Consider the following 17,771-nt stretch of genomic DNA (forward strand, 5'->3'; position numbering starts at 1 on the left):
AAGCCTATGTAAATAAAAGCCTTGTTGCAAGCACAAGGCCCTGGGTTCAATCCCCAGCACCCAAAAAAAAATAAAAATAAATAAATAAAAGCCTTGGTAAAGGGGTCAGGAAAACACATTTTCTCTTCTGATTGTAAGTTTAAATCTGTTCCTTTGCAGATTTGCCTGTTAGCAGACTAAAAAATATTTCTTTCTGAGACCCCCAAAAAGGCTTTAATTTTTAATACTCATAAATAAAATCATATTGATATTAATAAAAAACTAATGATTCATTAAGAGAATTCCAACTCAATCATAAAACAAGTTTAACAAGTTATATTTAAGCAATGACTTTTTATTTATAGAGTTCCAAAACAAGGATGCTATTCAAAGGGCATCATCTTAGGAAGCAAAATTCTCTCAAACATGTGGCCAAGGCTCAAAACCTTTTTGAAACTCCATTTCTAAGTTTCTCAAAGACAAACCTGACACACACCAAAACCTAGTCTTCACCCTTTAGAAATATATACCACTTGTAACCAAAAATAATGATTATTCACTTCGTTCACCAGAATTGCCTATTGCCAAAAATAAACTCCCTAAAAATGAAGATTTATCAGGATTGAGAAAATGCAACATGCTCTTGAAGACAAATTCAAAGTAAGTACAGACTGAGCACAGTTAGCACATTCCTGTAATTCCTGCTGCTTGGGAAACTGAGGACAAGTTGGGGGCCAGTCTGAGCAACTTAGTGAGACCTTGTCTCAAAATAAAAAAGGGCTGGGGATGTAAATCAGTGGTAAAGTACCCCCATGCTAATTCCCAGAACCACTAAAAAATAAAAAAATATAGTAGCCTATCCCTTATCCATAGGGAATACACTGCAAGACTCCCAATAGATGCCTGAAACCATGGGTAATACTGAACCTTTATATATACTATGGGTTTTTTCCCCCTACATACACACCTATGGTAAAGCTTAATTATAAATGAGGCATGATAAAAGATTAACAAACAATAACTAAAAACAAAATGAACAAAATATGGTATAATAAAATACCATAATAAAAGTAACTGGAAAGTGATCTCTCTCTTTAGGAAGTCAAGTCAAGGGGCTGGGGAGATAGCTCAGTTGGTGGAGTGCTTGCCTTGCAAGCCCAAGACACTGGGTTCAATCCCCAGCAAAAATTTTTGTCATTTTGTCTGGGTTTTTTTTTTTTTTTGCGGGGCAGGGTAACATGCTGGGGACCAAATCCAGGGCCCTGTGCATGCTAAACACACCCTTCTACACTGAACTATACACCCTCAGTCCCAAGACGAATATTAATATTTTTGAATTACAACTGAATGCAGGTAACTGAAACTGCAAAAAGTAAAACCCTGGATAAGGGAGCACTACTATATACTATATCCACAATTTAGAATTTCATTAAAATAAGTAAATACTTTTTCATTTTGAAAAATTCTGATGTTTGTATTTACAAAGTCATCTTGATACCCTACAGATAACCCTTAGAGAGGACCATAAAATTACACAGTAACAAAACTGAAAATCTGAAATAACATACCAGGTATGTATAAAAGCAGCAAAAGGATACATTGGAAACAAATGATGTTGTCTAATTGGAGGGTCAGGGATATAGCTCAGTGGTAATGTGCCTGTATAGCATGCATAAAATCCTGGGTTTAATCCCCAACATCCCCCCCCCCACAAAAAAAAAGAAAGAACAAATGAATAAAAGAGCAAAACAGAAAATTCTGACCCTCAAACTTTTGACATTGGACAAGACAATTTCTGTGTCCCAGCTCCTCATCTGTGAAATGGGACCAAAATAATAAACCATATACCTACATTGTGGGTACGGTGAGGATTAAATGAGATTATGTGCCTGAAATATAGCAGATATTCAATAAATATTTGTTGAATGAAAGAGTAAATGAATTAACATATATAAAATGTTTAGGACAGTTCCTGAAAGAGCTATTATAAATAATGTTATAATAATTACTTGAGCTCTGTACCTGGGGCTGGGGACATATCTGAACTGGTAAAACACTTGCCTAGTATGCATGAGATCTTTACCTGGAATAAGCAGGAGTCAATATTAGCCTGTTAGTCAATATTAGTCAATATCGTTAGCCTGCAATATTAATATCCTATCCCAAAACTATAAACCAGACTTTTTAGTGTAAAAGAATTTTCAAAAATTATAATGGTTGGAAACACTACCTCACCAAGTGTCTCGATTTCCAATTGCAGAAGAAGGGCTGGCTAAAGCATCCAAACATCACCTCTCCCCAATACTAAGTATAACTTAGTATTTGGTATAGCCAATATTTGGGTAAAGATAAGTCATTCAAGAAAAAAAGAGTTGGGCTGGGGTTGTAGCTCAGGAATACAGCACTTGCCTAGCACATGTGAGGCACTGGGTTCAATCCTCAGCAACACAAAAAAATAAATAAAAAAGAAAGGTAATGTGTCCATCTACAACTAAAAAACAAAAAATTTTAAAAAAGAAAAAGTTACTACAAAGGAAATCAAAGTAGTCACTGAGAAAGTTGCTTAGCATAATCAGAAATCAAAGTTAAAATTCAGCATTTAAAAATTCTTGAGTTTCTTCTAGCCTGTCAGTACACAAAGAATATTGTCTGATGTTAGACTAAATCATATGAAAATCTGAAAATAATCAAGGATTTTTCTTCTATTCCTTGGATAAACAAAAATATAAAAGTGAAACTGAAATGACTAGTACTAATGTATCAGTATTACAACTTAAGTGCTTTTGTATGTTAATTTTTTTTTTCCCAAACAGTACTAGGAATTGAACCTAGGGGCACTCTAACACCGAGTTTTATCTCCAGCCCATATTATTATTTTTGTGGGGAGGGGTATGGGGGATTGAACCCAGGGACGCTTAACCACTGAGTCACATCTCCAGCTCTTTTTTACATTTTATTTAGAGACAGGGTCTCCCTGAGTTGCTTAGGACCATGTTAAATTGCTGAGGCTGACCTTGAACTCAATCTTCCTGCCTCAGCCTCCCAAGTCACTGGAATTACAGGCATGTGCCACCATGCCTGGCCAGCCCATATTTTTGACATGGGGTCTCATGGAATTGCCCAGGCTGGCCTCAAACTTGGGATCCTCCTGCCTCTCCCTCCAGAGTAGCTGGGATCACAGGGTGTGTGCCACTATACCCATCTTATATGTTTAATTATTTAATCCACACCATTTTGAGGAAAAAATTGAGGCTTTCTGAGGCTAATAACTAGACTTTTGTAGCTTTAATAACTTTATAAGGTAAAGTGCTATTTAGATAAAATAAAAAGTGAGACTAAGGACTGGGGTTGTAGCTCGGTGGTAGAACGCTGTGAGGTGTTGAGGCCCTGGGTTTGATGCTCAGCACTACATAAATTTAAATAAAATAAAGGTATTGTGTCCATCTACAATGAAAAAATATTTTTTAAAAAAGTGAGAATAAAACACAAATGGACAATTATCAAAATCACAAATGTATAAACAATTGTATCACAATACAATAAACCACATTTACTGTAAGTTTTATTTGAATAAAATTTAATGATGAAGACAATGACTAGTTGGGAGCAAAGGTGGGATACCTGTAATCCCAGTGGCTCAGGAGGCTAAGGTAGAAAGATTACCAATTTCAAGGCAAGCCTCAGCAATTTAGCAAGGCCCTGAGCAACTCAGCAAGACCCTGTCTCAAAATAAAATACACTGGGGATGTAGCTCAGTAGGTAAAGCACCCCTGGGTTAACTCCCCAGTACTAGAAAAAGATAAAAGAAAAGGACCCCCACTTTATGGGCAATTCTGTGAAATGTATAAAATACAAGAGACTGAGTTGAGTATATACTAACTTTGTATTCAATCCTGAAAACTACTTATTGTAACAGATTTCCCACAATTTATCATTTGTCTCCTAATTTTTTTTAATGTCAATTTACTGAAATTTGCCTGCTTCTTTAACTTCCGAGTAAAAATGTTAAAAAAGCAAATAGGCTGATTTCATAAAATACTCCTAAGATGCTAAAGAAAAAACAGTGAGATAATGAAAGTAAAAAGAATTTACCTTAATGTCCTTCAGAAACTTCACCAGTACCTCTGCTTCAGTGTTTTCATAAAAACAATAACTAACTTACAGTAGTATCACAAGATTGTGATACTATTCCATCATAAAAGTTTAAAAACCATATTTAAAATACATGGTAGGCACCTCTTAAAAAACAGATTTACATTAAACCAATCAATTATGAAATACAAACTGTTGCATTTAAACTGAGGTAAAGTGTATGCATTATTCTACCTTTAACACAAGAGGTGAATAACTACTGAGTTTACTGACAGGTGGTTTTAAACATCTAATTGGCTCAAGACTTTCATTATTGACATCAAAATAAAATATTAGTAAAACAAATGAAGTGTCTCAGTTAGTAACTCAATCAGAGAACAATAAAGAAGCAGAGATTAAGCAACCTTCCCAGAAGAAACTGCATAGTTTGCCAGTGATGAGTTCCAAAGAAGTATACACTCTGTGGCACCTGGACTGGACTACTGTATTTTCGCACCCTAAGAGTTTCTCTGTCACCTGAAGCAGTTGGAGCATTCCTAGTCTTTGGATTAGAGAACACATTAAACAGAGTTCTAGTAAGAATCCTTGTTAATAAGCCTAAGAAATTAAGATTGCTAGCTACATAAAAGCATTACTAAAATCAATCACCAAAAACTCCAGTGAGGACCTACTATGTGCAAATGTCAGTGAAAGAAACTGAAAATACTACCTAAGACAAACTCAGCTGCTGAACAAGAAGTTTCTCATCAAATAATGTAAGATACATGCTACTTCAAGTTAACCAAAAATATGAGAAGTACTAGCAAGACTTTAAGATTTTTTTAGAAAGAAAGAAGTTTCTGATTCAAGATAGATTTAGGACACCCTAGCATGACTTACCAGGAACATGAGAAATATCAACAAAGAATGCCATACAATTTAGGGAAGAGAGATTTACTATTGCAAAATCAGATTCCAAAGAGGGAAAACAGTGAGCTGTCTTGAAGTGTGGAAACATTTAAATAGTTAAACAGCTTTAGAGAGAAGAAAATGACAAAAGATAATGGGAACAATGGTACTGAATTGGGAATATGCCATTAATTTTTTTTTCTTGCAGAATTCATGTTTATTGAATAACTGGTATGATAACAACCTAGAATTTCTGAATTCCAAATAAATAAAATTTCACTTTTGAACATTTGATCTGTTACTTTTTAGCACCACCAACAAACTTGGTAACAGCCTGATAGTAACTTGACAATGGGGTGACAACTCTTCCCCGACCTGCACTTCAATCTGCTTAATAACAAGTCCTTTGCTGCTTCTGTCAGCTTCTCAGGGGATGGCCTACTGCCCTCCTTTCTGTACAATCTGGGCAAACCAACTGGTTATGGCAAGAGTAGTGTCAACGAAGCGGTTCATACAGCTAGAGTCAATTTTCAGTTCGAGAGTCCAGGCGATTTCCTGGCTTCTCCACACATTTATCCCAACAGCGCTCCATTAAGTGATGCACATGTGCAGTGAACTGCGCCTTCTGCTGTTCAGCGGCCACCAGGCGCTGTAACTCCGCTTCATCCGCCTCCCATGGCTCCGCGATTGTCAGAATTAGGCTCAGAAACCTATTTATTAAATACTACCATATCAGTCCCTGGGTAAAGTTCTAGGTATACACTGGAGAAAAATACAAAGGAGTTCTCTGCTCTTGTGAAGTCTAGTAGGGAAGACAGATAATAATCATGTAGGCAGATATGTCATTATAAATCATAATACATACTATCCTATGAAGAGAGGCAATAAGAAGGCCGTAACGGGGAATAACGGGAAAGGACAAGCAAGACAAGATGATGAGAGAAGCTATCTCAGGCATGAAGGAGACAGCCATGCAAAGAGAAGAAAGAGTTAAAGAAAGGCAGTCACACATACAAAGGTCGTGAGGTAGAAAGAGCTTGTTGAGTTTAAAATCAGTAAGAAGCTAGTGTGACTGCAGCACAGTGGGCACTAAGGTTGATATGATATAGCAAGGAGTCAGGCTAGACAATGCATTATAGGCTAAAATAAATTGTTTGAATTTGGATTACAAATTAAAATTTTAAAAACACTAAAAATTTTTACATACTCTCATACTATTAAATAAAAGCCAGCCACAAAAATGATTCCATTTTTACAAAAAGGGCAAAATTAATCTAGGCTGTTAGATATTAGGATTGTTGGTGATTATCCCAGGTGGTAGAGGGAGACAGGTACTAAAAGGGAATTTGATGGGGTTTTCTACATACCCACTAAGGCTGTTTCTTGATCTGGGTTAGGGTTATATTCAATTTATAGAGGGGAAAAATCATCAAATTTTTAGGTACGGTGTTCTGTGTGTATATTATATACTTCAAAAAAAGGTATGTTACTTGTTTTAAAGTTTTATGCAAGTTTTCAATAATGTATTTTTAAAATATATCTCTGTCCAGATAAAACTGGAATAGAGAGGCACATGGAAACATGAAGTCTTTTCAAAAACAAATTAACCTAATGGAAACTTTCAGACATGTAAAATAGGAAGAGGGACTATTCAAAGTCAGTGAAGACAAAGCACCATAAAAAAAAAAAAAAAAAATGCTGAGCCTGGCATGCCTGTGATCCCAGCTACTCCAGAGGCTGAGGCAGGAAGATCCCAAGTTACGGGTCAGCCTCAGCAACTTAGCAAAGTCCTTTCTCAAAATTAAAAATAAATAGAGCTGGGATGTAACTCAGTGGTATAGTATACCTGGATGCAATCCCCAATACTGCAAAAAGTAAAATAATAATAATAAACAAATGCTGGGTCTTGGGAGGGAACTGTGCAATAAAAGATGAGCTATAAATTCCTTAGACTTGTAAGGAGGTATTTTAGAAATTAAGAAAGCAACAGATAAAAGAAGCACTGTCTAAAAAGGTTAGCAATATTATGTTGTGGCTGGGGTTTTAATATGGTATTTTCAAGATCTTCCCCTGACCTTCCCCCACCACAATACAATAGAGTGTAATGAAATAAAATAACCTAAACTTGAGCATCAACCATGCTTGAGCTCGAAGCAATGCTCTGCCCCCTCATTACCCCTGGCAGTAACTGCTCTGAGTTCAGCTCCCTCATGAATAAAATGAGGATAATGATTGTCACATAGAGTAAATATTTTCTCCCTACCACCTAAAATGTTGAATAGGTGGTCTGGAGAGTATTTTATTTCCTGATGGTATGTGCAGGGCCAGTGGCTGATATTAACAAGAGTTGTCGGGCTGGGGAGATAGCTCAGTCGGTAGAGTGCTTGCCTTGCAAGCACAAAGTCCTGGGTTCGATCCCCAGCACGGCAAAAAAAAAAAAAAACATGAGTTGTCATTCTCAGGTGAATTCATAGGTGGGAGAAGAATTTTATGAAACACTCAACACAGAAACACTGAATAAAAACCAAGGAGAACAGAACTGGGGTTGGTGCTCAGTGTTACAGCCCCACTTGCCTAGCATGTATGAGGCCCTGGGTTTGATTCTCAGCACCACATATAAATAAATGAATAAAATAAAGATCTATCAACATCTAAAAAATATATTAAAACACATACTTGTGTTGAAGACACAAAAATTAAAAAAAAAAAAAAGGAGAAGGATGAAGAGGTAGAAATGGGTTTTTTTTCTAGAAGCTCAGTAGCAGAGGTTTCAAACATTCCCTAAGACAAAGACAGAAACTTGAGCTAAATCAAATTGGGTCAGATTCAGTAACTAAAGAAATTATAAAGAAAAAATAATCTTATGTCTTCCCAGTATGCCAAAATTTCTACCTAATACTTAAAGTATTCTTTTCTTTGTAGAATATTAGCTAAAACAAGTTAGAGATCAACACTAAGGATATTCTGTCATAGGTGGTAAGGCAAGGCTTTCAATCACTTTACAGCATCCCCACCCTTAAGTCTTATCTCGACATGTAACATTAACATAACATGTTAAGCAATTCTTAAGTATAGAAGCTACTATTTCAAAGGAAACCAGAAAGTTCTGCTCCTTAAAAAACCTTTGGGTAATGTTTTCTAAAAATATAAATCCTCCAGACTAAAAGTATCTAAAATCTAGTTCTTTCTGAATTTATTCATCTTTCCCCTGGATCAAACATGTTCTCTCTCCCTCTCTTATTCTTCCAATTCGCCTCACCATTAAATATCTAAGGTTTCCCTATTTCCTACCACATTGGCACGCTGACTCTCTAGTATTCACTCTGATCTCACAGTATTAAATCTGAGCACAGAGATTACCTTACATTCCCAGAGATAAATCTGCTACCCAATATCTAAAAGGTAATGGTTTTAAATGAAGGTAATGGCAGGAGGCTAAAGCAGGTAGATTAAAAGTTCAAAGACACACTCAACAATTTACAAAACCCTGTCTCAAAATTTTTAAACAAATTTTTTAAAGGGCTAAGGATGTAGCTCAATGGTAGAGCACTCTGGGTTCAATCCCCAGTGCCAAAAAAAAATAAAGTGAAATAAAATAAATAAAGGCAATGGTAGCGATTACACATTGTATATGTTTGAGGGGGGCAGTACTGGGGATGGAACTCAGGGCCTCTCTCATCCTAAGCACCCTACCACTGAGCTATGTCCCTAGCCCAAATGTATACATCTGTCAAAACTTGTCAGACCTTACATTTAAAATTGGTGAATTACACTGTAAAATTTGATTTTTTAAAAATAATGTATACAGGGGTTGGGGTTGTGGCTCAGTGGTAGATTGCTTGCCTAGCATGTGTGAGGCACTGGGTCTGACTCTCGGCAGCGCACATAAATAAATAAAATAAAGGTCCACTGACAACTTAAAAAAAAAATTTTAAATAATGCATGCATGCATTCATTTGGCAAATGTTTACTGAGTAGCTATTATGTGCATCAAAGTTCATACCAGATCTTTCAAGTTGGAATATCTGGGTCCTACCTGTATTATGTATTACTCTGCAATTACACTGTCACCAAAAGTCATGATGCATGAAAAATGGTTTAGTTTCTGATCATGAAAGTCACCTTAATGGTGGTCTTTTTTTTTTTTTTTCTTTAAGGAGTAGATGGACACAACACCTTTATTTTCTTTATTTTTTATGTGGTGCTGAGGATCACCTAGTACCTCACACATACTACACAAGCACTCATCACTGAGCTACAACCACAGACCCTTAATGATGATCTTTACAGTGAAAGGGCCACTAGCTATCTTCTATTACACGATGAAATTATACAAATGAAATATAGGCTCATTTAGGTATGCTATACTTTTTTAAATTTTTTTAATATACACACAAATGCTTCCAATATAAACAAAAAATTAAACAACTACTGCAGACAAGACATACCACACTACCAAACCTTATACATCTTTCTACCAAAAAACTAGCACACCTCAAATGTTTACTAACATTGCTGGAAGAAAAGGAGGCAACACTATTGAGAAACAGACTTTAAGTGACTTATTCTAAGGTCAACGATGACCCAGTGGCTGAGTTAAAGACAAGAAAACCAGGCTTCCTGATTCCCAAGCCAGCAAGCATAGTGGAAATAACCATCAACTTTAGAAAGAGACCTGGGGTTTGAATTTCAGCTCCACTTCTTACTGGTTATATGTGAGACACTGGAACAGTCACTTTACCTTCTGACCTTCAGTTTGTTCATTTGTAAAAACACCTCATAAAACTGTTGGGAAGACTACATAAGCTATCCACCACCTATCAAAATTACTGGGCAACATAGTAGGCAACTAACAATATTAGTTTTCTTTCTCAATCTCATATTAGAATTTTTTAAAACATCAAATAATGGAGGAAGGCTAATTATCAGTTCACATTATCTCTGGTCAAGAATGAACCTATACTTTCTGCCTTGTTCATACTCAACCCATTCCCTCCACACCCAACTATTTCCAGTTTTTCAAACTTTAGTTACTATGTTTAGAAAAGCGATTTAATTTTAGAAAGCTGGAAAATTCTTCTGAGTAAATTGAGCAAAACCTTAATCTGCCCCAAGGGGAATTCTGAGCAAAACAATTATTTCGAACAAGAGAAGAATTCTTCTATTGGGGTTATTTAATTTAACCACACAAATGCCACCAAAGCTACATAAGAAGTGACAGAAGGCAATCTGGAACATACTGTACAGATTCTCTGAAAGAAAACATCCTCCTAAAATCCAAACCCTCCATTCCTAATCTGAAGTAGTAAAATCTTCCTAGGTGATCTGTTTTCTTCCCGGCTCTGACACTAGTCCAGCTCCTCAGGCCAGAACTGCAGCAGTTGGCAAGAGAAATATCCTGAACAAACCCCACCCCTCGAAATATCCCCAAAAGGCAGGGAGGTCCAGAGTATTTTCTCCTCAATGGACAGATAAGCCGCCAGGCGCTCAGAAGCACAATCCTTTTCCCCAAGGTCATTCAAGTCAGTGAAGGCGCGACGGAGACTCTGCACACAGTCCCTGGCCTTCTGCAATTAACACTGCAGGGATTTTTTTTTTTTTTTTTTTTTGGGGGGGGGTGCCTATTCTCTTTCCTTCTCCCACCCTCAAGTGTGAGCACTGGCCTCGGCATTTCCGAAACAAGCCACAACAAGCTCTGCAGTGTTAGGAAAGGGGCTGACGCGATGAAGAAACAGATGCTCCAAAGCAAGATGGTCTTTCGGCTGGCACAGCCTCCTCCAAGGTAATTAGCAGCAACCGCAGGCACCTCGGAGAGGTCTGCGCCGGGTGGCTCGCGAAGCCCCCGCCCCGCCGCCCCGGGACGCCGGCTTCCCTGCACGCAGCCCGGCAGCCAGAGGCCGCCGGCCCCGAAACCGCACTTCATTCCTGCGCTTCGGGAAGCCATGGCTCCCTCGCGCCGGCGGGCGGGGGAGCGCAGGGAGGCGGGCCACGCGCTGCGGAAAGTTCCCCGCGCCGGCGGCGGCGGGCGGGGGGCGGCCCGCGCGCCCGCGTCCCCTGCAGATTCCACCATTAATTAGTCCTAAGGACTGTCTACTGGCAACTTAAACAAAGCGAATGCCTCGAATTCCTTCCCGGCCCGGCGGTCTGGCCGCGAGACCAGCACGCCCGGGACGCGGCGGCGCGGTCGCCAGCTGCGGCGCGGGACCCTCCCCGGCGGCCCGCAGCCGGGCCCCGCACGCCGGCCGCCGCGCGCAGGCCGCCCTCCGCCTCCCGCTCCGAGCTCCGGCCCTTCCTGTCTGATCACTTCCTTCCTCCCGGTGCCCGCGGGCCCCGCGCAGCCCCCTCCCCGGCGGCCCGCCCGCCCGGCCCGGCCCGGCCCGGCCCGCGCCTCCCCGCCCCCACAGGCCCGCGCCCCGCGCCTCCCCGCGGCCGCCCGGCCCCGAGCTCCCCCCGGCCCGCGGACGTCTCCCCGCCTCAGCCGCCGGCGCTGCTCCTCAGGTTCCCGCGCCTCCACGAAGTCTGCTCGGACCCTCCCTCCCCCTCCGGGGAAAACCTCCTCAGAGCCTCTTCCTCCAACTCGGGAAACGCGCCCCAGTCTCGCCCATAAGACCTCCCCGCCGAGCTCGTCCTCCGGGAACCGCCGAGCTCTCCCGCCCCACACCCCATCCCTCCGCGGGGCGCCGCCGGCTCTGCCCCGTCGCCCCCGCTGCCCCGACCCTCCGCCGGCCGGCCGCCCCCTCCGGCTGCCCGGCTCGCCCCGCGCCCGCCCCGGCCCCGCGCCGCGTTCCCGCCACCGCCCCCGACGGACCCCTCACCTCCGCGGCTCCGGCCCGCGCTCCCGCCCGCCCGGGGCTCCGCACTCGGTTCCCAGCGGCCGGCGCCTCCTCGGGCTCCCGGGGACTGACAATGAGGGGCGGGGCAATGGTGACGTCAGCGCTCTGGGAGGCGGAGCATGCTGTGGGGGCGGGTTGCCTTCAGGCCCCGCCCTCTCCGCCTTCTTTTCCCTTAGCACGGGATTCCACCCTCCAAGTTTTTATTGCCTCCCTAGGTAGGTGCCCAGGGCAGGTGCTAGGCCCCGTGAGAAATCCAAATGAAAGCCAAGATTCCCTGCTTTCAGGGAGCACTCTGGGGAGGGGGCGGGGGTGTTAAGGATTAAAGGAGAGGATCCATGGAAAGTGCTTACCTAGCCCAGGGCCTGGTATGGAGTAATCACTCAACAGAATGCTGCTTCTGTTACTCAGCAAATGTGGAGAAGGAACTCTGGGTAGACTCAAAAGGCATGGGTTCCAGTCCCCCAGCTCTGCTATTAATTCATCATGTGAGCCTAGAAAAACCCTTTCCCATCTATGCGCCTAACTTGCACCTTCTTTAAAATGGGAAGAAGCAAAGACTATATGAACATGGAAATACCTCCAGGGATTTTATGACATCTTCCTGTGGGCCTATTATGTGCATGGTACCTAAGACCCAGAGAAGGTGAGAGGAGGACTTTGAAGGAGCAAAGAACCCACACCCAGCAGAGAACAGGCCAAAGACACTCTTCCTGCAGATGCCCTCCCACGCCCTGGCAGGCAGTGGCATCCACAAGCTGGGACACAGATGCACTGAGGCTGTTTCCTCTCTGAGTGCAGCAGCATGGTTGGTCTCTTAAGACATCTCTTGTGTAAACTCTTTATTGCCTGTGGAATAATGGCCAAAACCCTGGACTGGTATGATCACTTCCTACCTTTAGACACACAGTCTCTCTAGAGTTTATCTAAACTTCGGTTAGCACACCCACTGCTTTCCCACATCTGCCCCTGTGCTCATACTCTTCTCTTGCTGTCTCATCTCAACACACAGCCCTCCTAGTTTCTCCCAGCCAGAAGCCAGTCTTCCCTGCTCTGAATATTCAGTGGCATTGAGTGGAACTCTCACATGGGCATGGGCACATTACAACTTGTATCAGAGGAGCCTCCCCTTTGTTTCCTAGCACTTCCTGAAGGTCAGAAACCACACTTGTTTGTGAAGCTCAAGATCTGTTGCCAGAAAACCCAGAGGTCACATGCCCATGTTCTTGTGCATACATGATCTCTCTCAGCATCAGTCTCCTCATCTGTAAAATGGAAATAATAATATGGTCCTTGTAGTGTTTGTTTTTCAAACTACAGGCGATACTACAGGAAAGCACCAGACACGGCACTCCACAAATGATGCAGATGTCATTTCTATTTTCAGTGTTATCACTATCAGCAATAGTAATTCCTGCTCCCAACAGACTGCACCTGTGTCAACTCACCCAATCAGTTCATAGTGGAAGACTTTAGGGGCCTGACTAGGAAGACTTGCTTAAAGTGGTCCTATAAAGCAGTACCATTGGAACAGGAACCAGGGCATGTGTCACTCAGCACTCCTCCAAGTGGAGGCAGCTGCGAGCTCTCTCTGCAGGTTCTTTGCGGCACAGCTGACCCCTTTCTGCCTTGTGCCTTTCTCCTCTCGCGGGCTTTACAGAGAGATGGATCTGTGTTAAACTGCCCTTGGCATCCACCGTCCTCCCACCGTCCTCCAGGAGAGCTGCGGCAAAGCTCTGGGTGTTTCCAGAGCACTGGGCCCTGGAAAGAGGGGAAGAGCTTCGGGGTTCTGATTAATTTCCTGCACTGAGGACAGGAAAATAGCTGCCCTGAAATGCCTGGGCTAGTCCTCAAGGGTCCCTACAAATTGTGGTTTATTTTTAGAATAGGAGATTCAAAAATGCTACTCCCCATGAAAAGTGAGCATGGCCACAGAATTGCTGCAGGCACAGAAAGGGCCTTTCCTGAGTCCCTTCCAACACTGACTCCAAGTACTGCAAATCCTCAGAAGAGAGAACCCAGCGCCAACAGAAAAGCATCTGAAGACAGAATCTGCACATGCGTGCGGGCACACACACACACACACACACACACACTCCATCAACTATTATTAATCCAAAGCAAAAGCTTTGACACAGGACAGATCAAGATTTAAATTCTAGCTCCACTACTGTCTCATTGTGTAACCTTGGGCTTTCAAGCTTCTGCACCTCAGTTTCTCATCTGCAAAGTGGGAATAATTATGTACCTATCTCACAAAATGGTTGTTGAGGATTGAATGAAATAACATGTGGAAGAGCTTAGTTCAGAGCCAAGCACCCAGTTCATGCCAAGAAATGGTGGTTGCTGTTAGAATTTCCACATGTTCTCCCAATAAGACCCCATGTGTAGGCCTCTGGGCTGGAAGTTGGGCTAAATAATAGTCCTGCCCTCAAGAAACCCATCAGTAAAAGGAATGGTAGGTTTGCATGAATAGGCCAAAAAAAAAAAAAAAAAGTGTCTATTGGATATTTTTAAGGAAAAAGAGAAAGTTGCAGCACCCTCAGGTACAGTAGGATTCCATGCTTATAATTTATAATATATGCTTACTCTAGTCTTAGAAAAATGTGGAAACTATAAAGAACAAAATAAAGAACTTTCGCCTTGTTTACTTTTGCTGTTTTTCTTTGGGTGTGTACTGTAAGAACTTTGAAAGACTTTTCTAAATGCTAAGAGGGAAGAAAGGGAATAAAAATACAGCTACAAGGCATATCAGCAGAGGTTGTGGCCTCTGTGCCAACCTTGCACACTGCCATAAGAAGTTCAATGGGTTCCATCTCATTCTTTGCGGGGTTCCAGGGAAAGATTCTGAAAACAGAACTCTTCCCCACACCCCTCAGGATGCCAGACCCTATCAACAACTTATTCATTCATTCATAGCAAAAGTTTTGGCAAACCAAGTTTCAGATCCCAGGGACTAGAAGAATGTAGCCCAGTGGCCGAACATGTGTTTAGTACGTGGGAGGCCCTGAGTTCAATTTCCAGCAGCAATAATAATAATAATAATATTCAAATCCCAGCTACACCACTTACCAGCTGGCAATCTTCTTTTCTCATTCTACCTATTCAAATACTAATCTATTCTGGAAATCCCCTCACAGACACACCCAATAGGGATCTAGGCATCCCTTAGCCCAGTTAAATGGACACATAAAATGAGCCCTGTCCCTCCCCTCACAAAGAATAACAATAGGTCAGCATCTTGTGTCTACTGTGCCTAAACTTGCATTTCATATTTCCCTTGATATACTTCTGCAATTTCAATGTTTTACAAGCAGCATGAATTACTTCATCATCAGGGGGGAAAAAAAAAAAAAAAGGCAGTAAAATAATATATAAAATAGTACTAACCAAGCTAGGGTTGGTTCACTTTTGTGGTCTGTGAACAATAAATGATAACGCAATCTGGTGGAGGCCAGTAGCAAAGTCTCACAGGAATTGTAGAAAGTGAGAGTGGAAAGGGACAAAATTGCCTCCCTTCCCTTACTGTCCCCCAAATGGCATGATTTTAAGTCCCCTCCCATATCAGGGCCCACCCCTACATGCACTGCATTTATTCATTCCACAAACATTTATGAAGTCTCTACCGTATACTGAGAATCCTGCCAGGTAATTTACAGCTACTATCTCATAGGTTATAGGGGATCATTACTGCTATCTTGCAGATTAGGAAAACAAGTTTCTGAGAGGTAAAGTAAGTCGCCCAAAGCCATGGATCTAATGGGATCTAAACCAAGACCGGCAGCAACATCAAAGCCCAAGTCCTGGAGGAAGTGGCCTGTATTCCAGAGCTAATGAGCTGTGCTAATTAGATCAGGAGGTCATTATTGGCCTGGTAGCCCTGGGCAAGTCACTGAACTCTCTTAGCAGCAGTTTGCCCACCTCTGAAAGGTAAGGGAATAACACAGATATTTTGCACAAATTCAGCATGCTGCAGGTTGAAACCCATAAAGAAAGGAAAGCCATTGTCTCTTTGGGATCTGGTCTCACTTCTCCTTGGATCTCTTGTTGCCCTCCCAGTTCGTGTTTCTCTCCATTACTGTTTAACCTCCTTAGAGCACATTTTTCTGTCGTTCTTGCTGTGGCCCATTTCTCTTCCTCCACTAGCCTGGGACCTCCTGGAAAACGGGAATGATGCCTATTCATTTCTGATGCCTTTCTGCCCCCAGTGCGGCCTCTGCACGCCTCCCTCCATTCCTTCACTCTTATTTATTTCACAACAAATGGCCAAGGGCCCAGCATGTGCCGGGCACTACACCGACCTGCAGCCTGGGCCTGGTGAAGTGGAGAGACAGAACAACTTCACAACACACTGACTTCATAACAGTTGCACTAAGTGCAGCAAAGGATCAGGATTGAGGAATGCAGAGTGGGGACCCATCTGAATCCAGGAGGCAGGAAAATCTTCCGGAGGAGGTGGCCTAGAGGTTCAGAGAGGCTAAGGGACCTTCTCAAGGTCTCGCAGCTGGTAAATGGAAAAGCTAGGATGTTAGCCCAGGAAAGACTGACCCTAATGCCCACAGCCTTCCAGAAAGTCCTGCCTCTTACCTCCTCCTGTCTTTTTCTTCCTTGGCTCTTATTGGTGAGAAGGGAGGAAGGTCTGTCCATCCCTGTAGTCCCCAGACACAGAACTGCTGTTCTTGAGTTGCCCCAAGAACCTGAACCCCCACCCCAACCTCTGAAGAACCTGGACCCGAACCACAGCCTCAAGGCACAAACTTGAGCGTCAAACAGACCGCGCGTGGACTCCGGCTGTGCAGTTTCCTAGCCATGACCTTGGACCACTCACCTACGCACCCCGGGGCCTCCGCCTCACCTCCCCCAGGAGCGCTGCACGCCCGCGCTGCGCCCTGCCTCCCCAGCCCCGGCTCGTGGCCCGGCGGCGGGGCGATGGCGCGGGAGGACTCGGGCCCCGCCGCGCTGCGCGCACGGCCAACGGGACTGCGGCGCAGCGCGGACTGCGGCGGGCGCGCCCGCCTGCCGCAGTGACAGCTCTGGGGAGCGGCGGGGCGCGCGCTCGGCCCTCCCCGCCCGGCAGGGCGTTCCCGCCAGCCGGCTTCCTGCAGCCCAAGGCCCGGAGGAGGGACGGCGCGGCGGCCTGGCCGGCCTGGTTCCTGACTTTCTCTGCGCGTTTCCTGAGCGGGACCCGCCGGGGGATGGGACCCCGCGCGAACCTCCTTCCCCGGGAGCGCCGCCAGGAAATCGCGTCCTTGTGAACTCCGGTTCCTGCTCGGTGCCGGGAACCGTGCGGAGGCCGCGCCTAAGCGCTCAGCCCTCCCAGCTGGGCGTGGGGCGACCCACTTACCCACGAGGAAGCCAAGCCGGAGACCAGACGGCAGGCTCCAGACCCCACACCACAGCAGGATTCCAACCCCGTGATGTAAGTTCCTCAACTCCATCCTACGGACGAGAAAACCGGGGCCGTACAAAATGAGGGAACCTACCCAAAGTCATCATGAACACGTTACTGCCAGTTGGATAAAGTGGTTACTCTCCACCCCACACTGTGCTACGAATGCGCTAGGGTATTTTGTCACCGAGTCCTCATAATGCATGAAGATAATCATCGTCCCTATTTTGTGAGGAAACCAAGAATCAGAGAGGCCAAGTGGCTTCTCTAACATCACACAGCTGCAAAATAACGGAGCTAGGATTTTTTTTTTTTTTTTTTTTTTTTTTTTTTTTTTTTCTGTATCTCCTGCTTCCAGAGCTCAGCCCATTCCACTGTGTCGTTTCCCCATTATAACTGAGTAACCTGTGGGCCAAGACCTTGCCTCATTTGTCTCTGGGTCCCCACATGCCTACCTAGAATTTGGTACAAAGTAGGTACTCAGGGATGACTATGGAACCCAGTAGGGAAGCTCAAACTCAGAAAGATGGATAGGGGGGCATCTAACCTGACTTCTAGAATCTTGGCCAAGTGAAAATCCAAACTCTGATTGA

General features: G+C 43.6%; 1 protein-coding gene, 1 long non-coding RNA gene and 1 pseudogene across 7 annotated transcripts in view; 1 reads left to right on the top strand and 2 right to left on the bottom strand.

Moving 5' to 3' along the window:
* The window catches only part of LUZP1 (leucine zipper protein 1), a 96,125-nt gene extending 79,316 nt beyond the window's left edge, over positions 1-16,809 (bottom strand). For 4 of the 5 annotated variants that reach the window (XM_079147916.1, XM_079147921.1, XM_079147922.1 and 1 more), the window contains exon 1: positions 11,775-13,962. The gene's annotated coding sequence lies outside the window, so the exon portion shown is untranslated. Of the gene's footprint in view, positions 1-11,774; positions 13,963-16,617 lie in introns of those variants that run through there. The other variant, XM_079147923.1, reaches the window with a different exon arrangement.
* On the top strand, positions 69-1,684 carry LOC306655405. The gene is made up of 2 exons (XR_013762253.1): positions 69-639; positions 958-1,684. It is a non-coding gene; the product is annotated as an uncharacterized lncRNA (long non-coding RNA).
* LOC306653767 (mitochondrial import inner membrane translocase subunit Tim8 B-like) lies at positions 2,130-10,903 on the bottom strand (annotated as a pseudogene). The gene is made up of 2 exons: positions 10,766-10,903; positions 2,130-5,683 (listed from the first exon to the last, which is right to left on the bottom strand). The product of its transcript is annotated as a mitochondrial import inner membrane translocase subunit Tim8 B-like (transcript).
* Positions 16,810-17,771: the final 962 nt, after the last annotated feature.

Source organism: Sciurus vulgaris (genome assembly GCF_902686455.1).
Source record: "Sciurus vulgaris genome assembly, chromosome: 1".
Classification (NCBI taxonomy): Eukaryota; Metazoa; Chordata; class Mammalia; order Rodentia; family Sciuridae; genus Sciurus; species Sciurus vulgaris.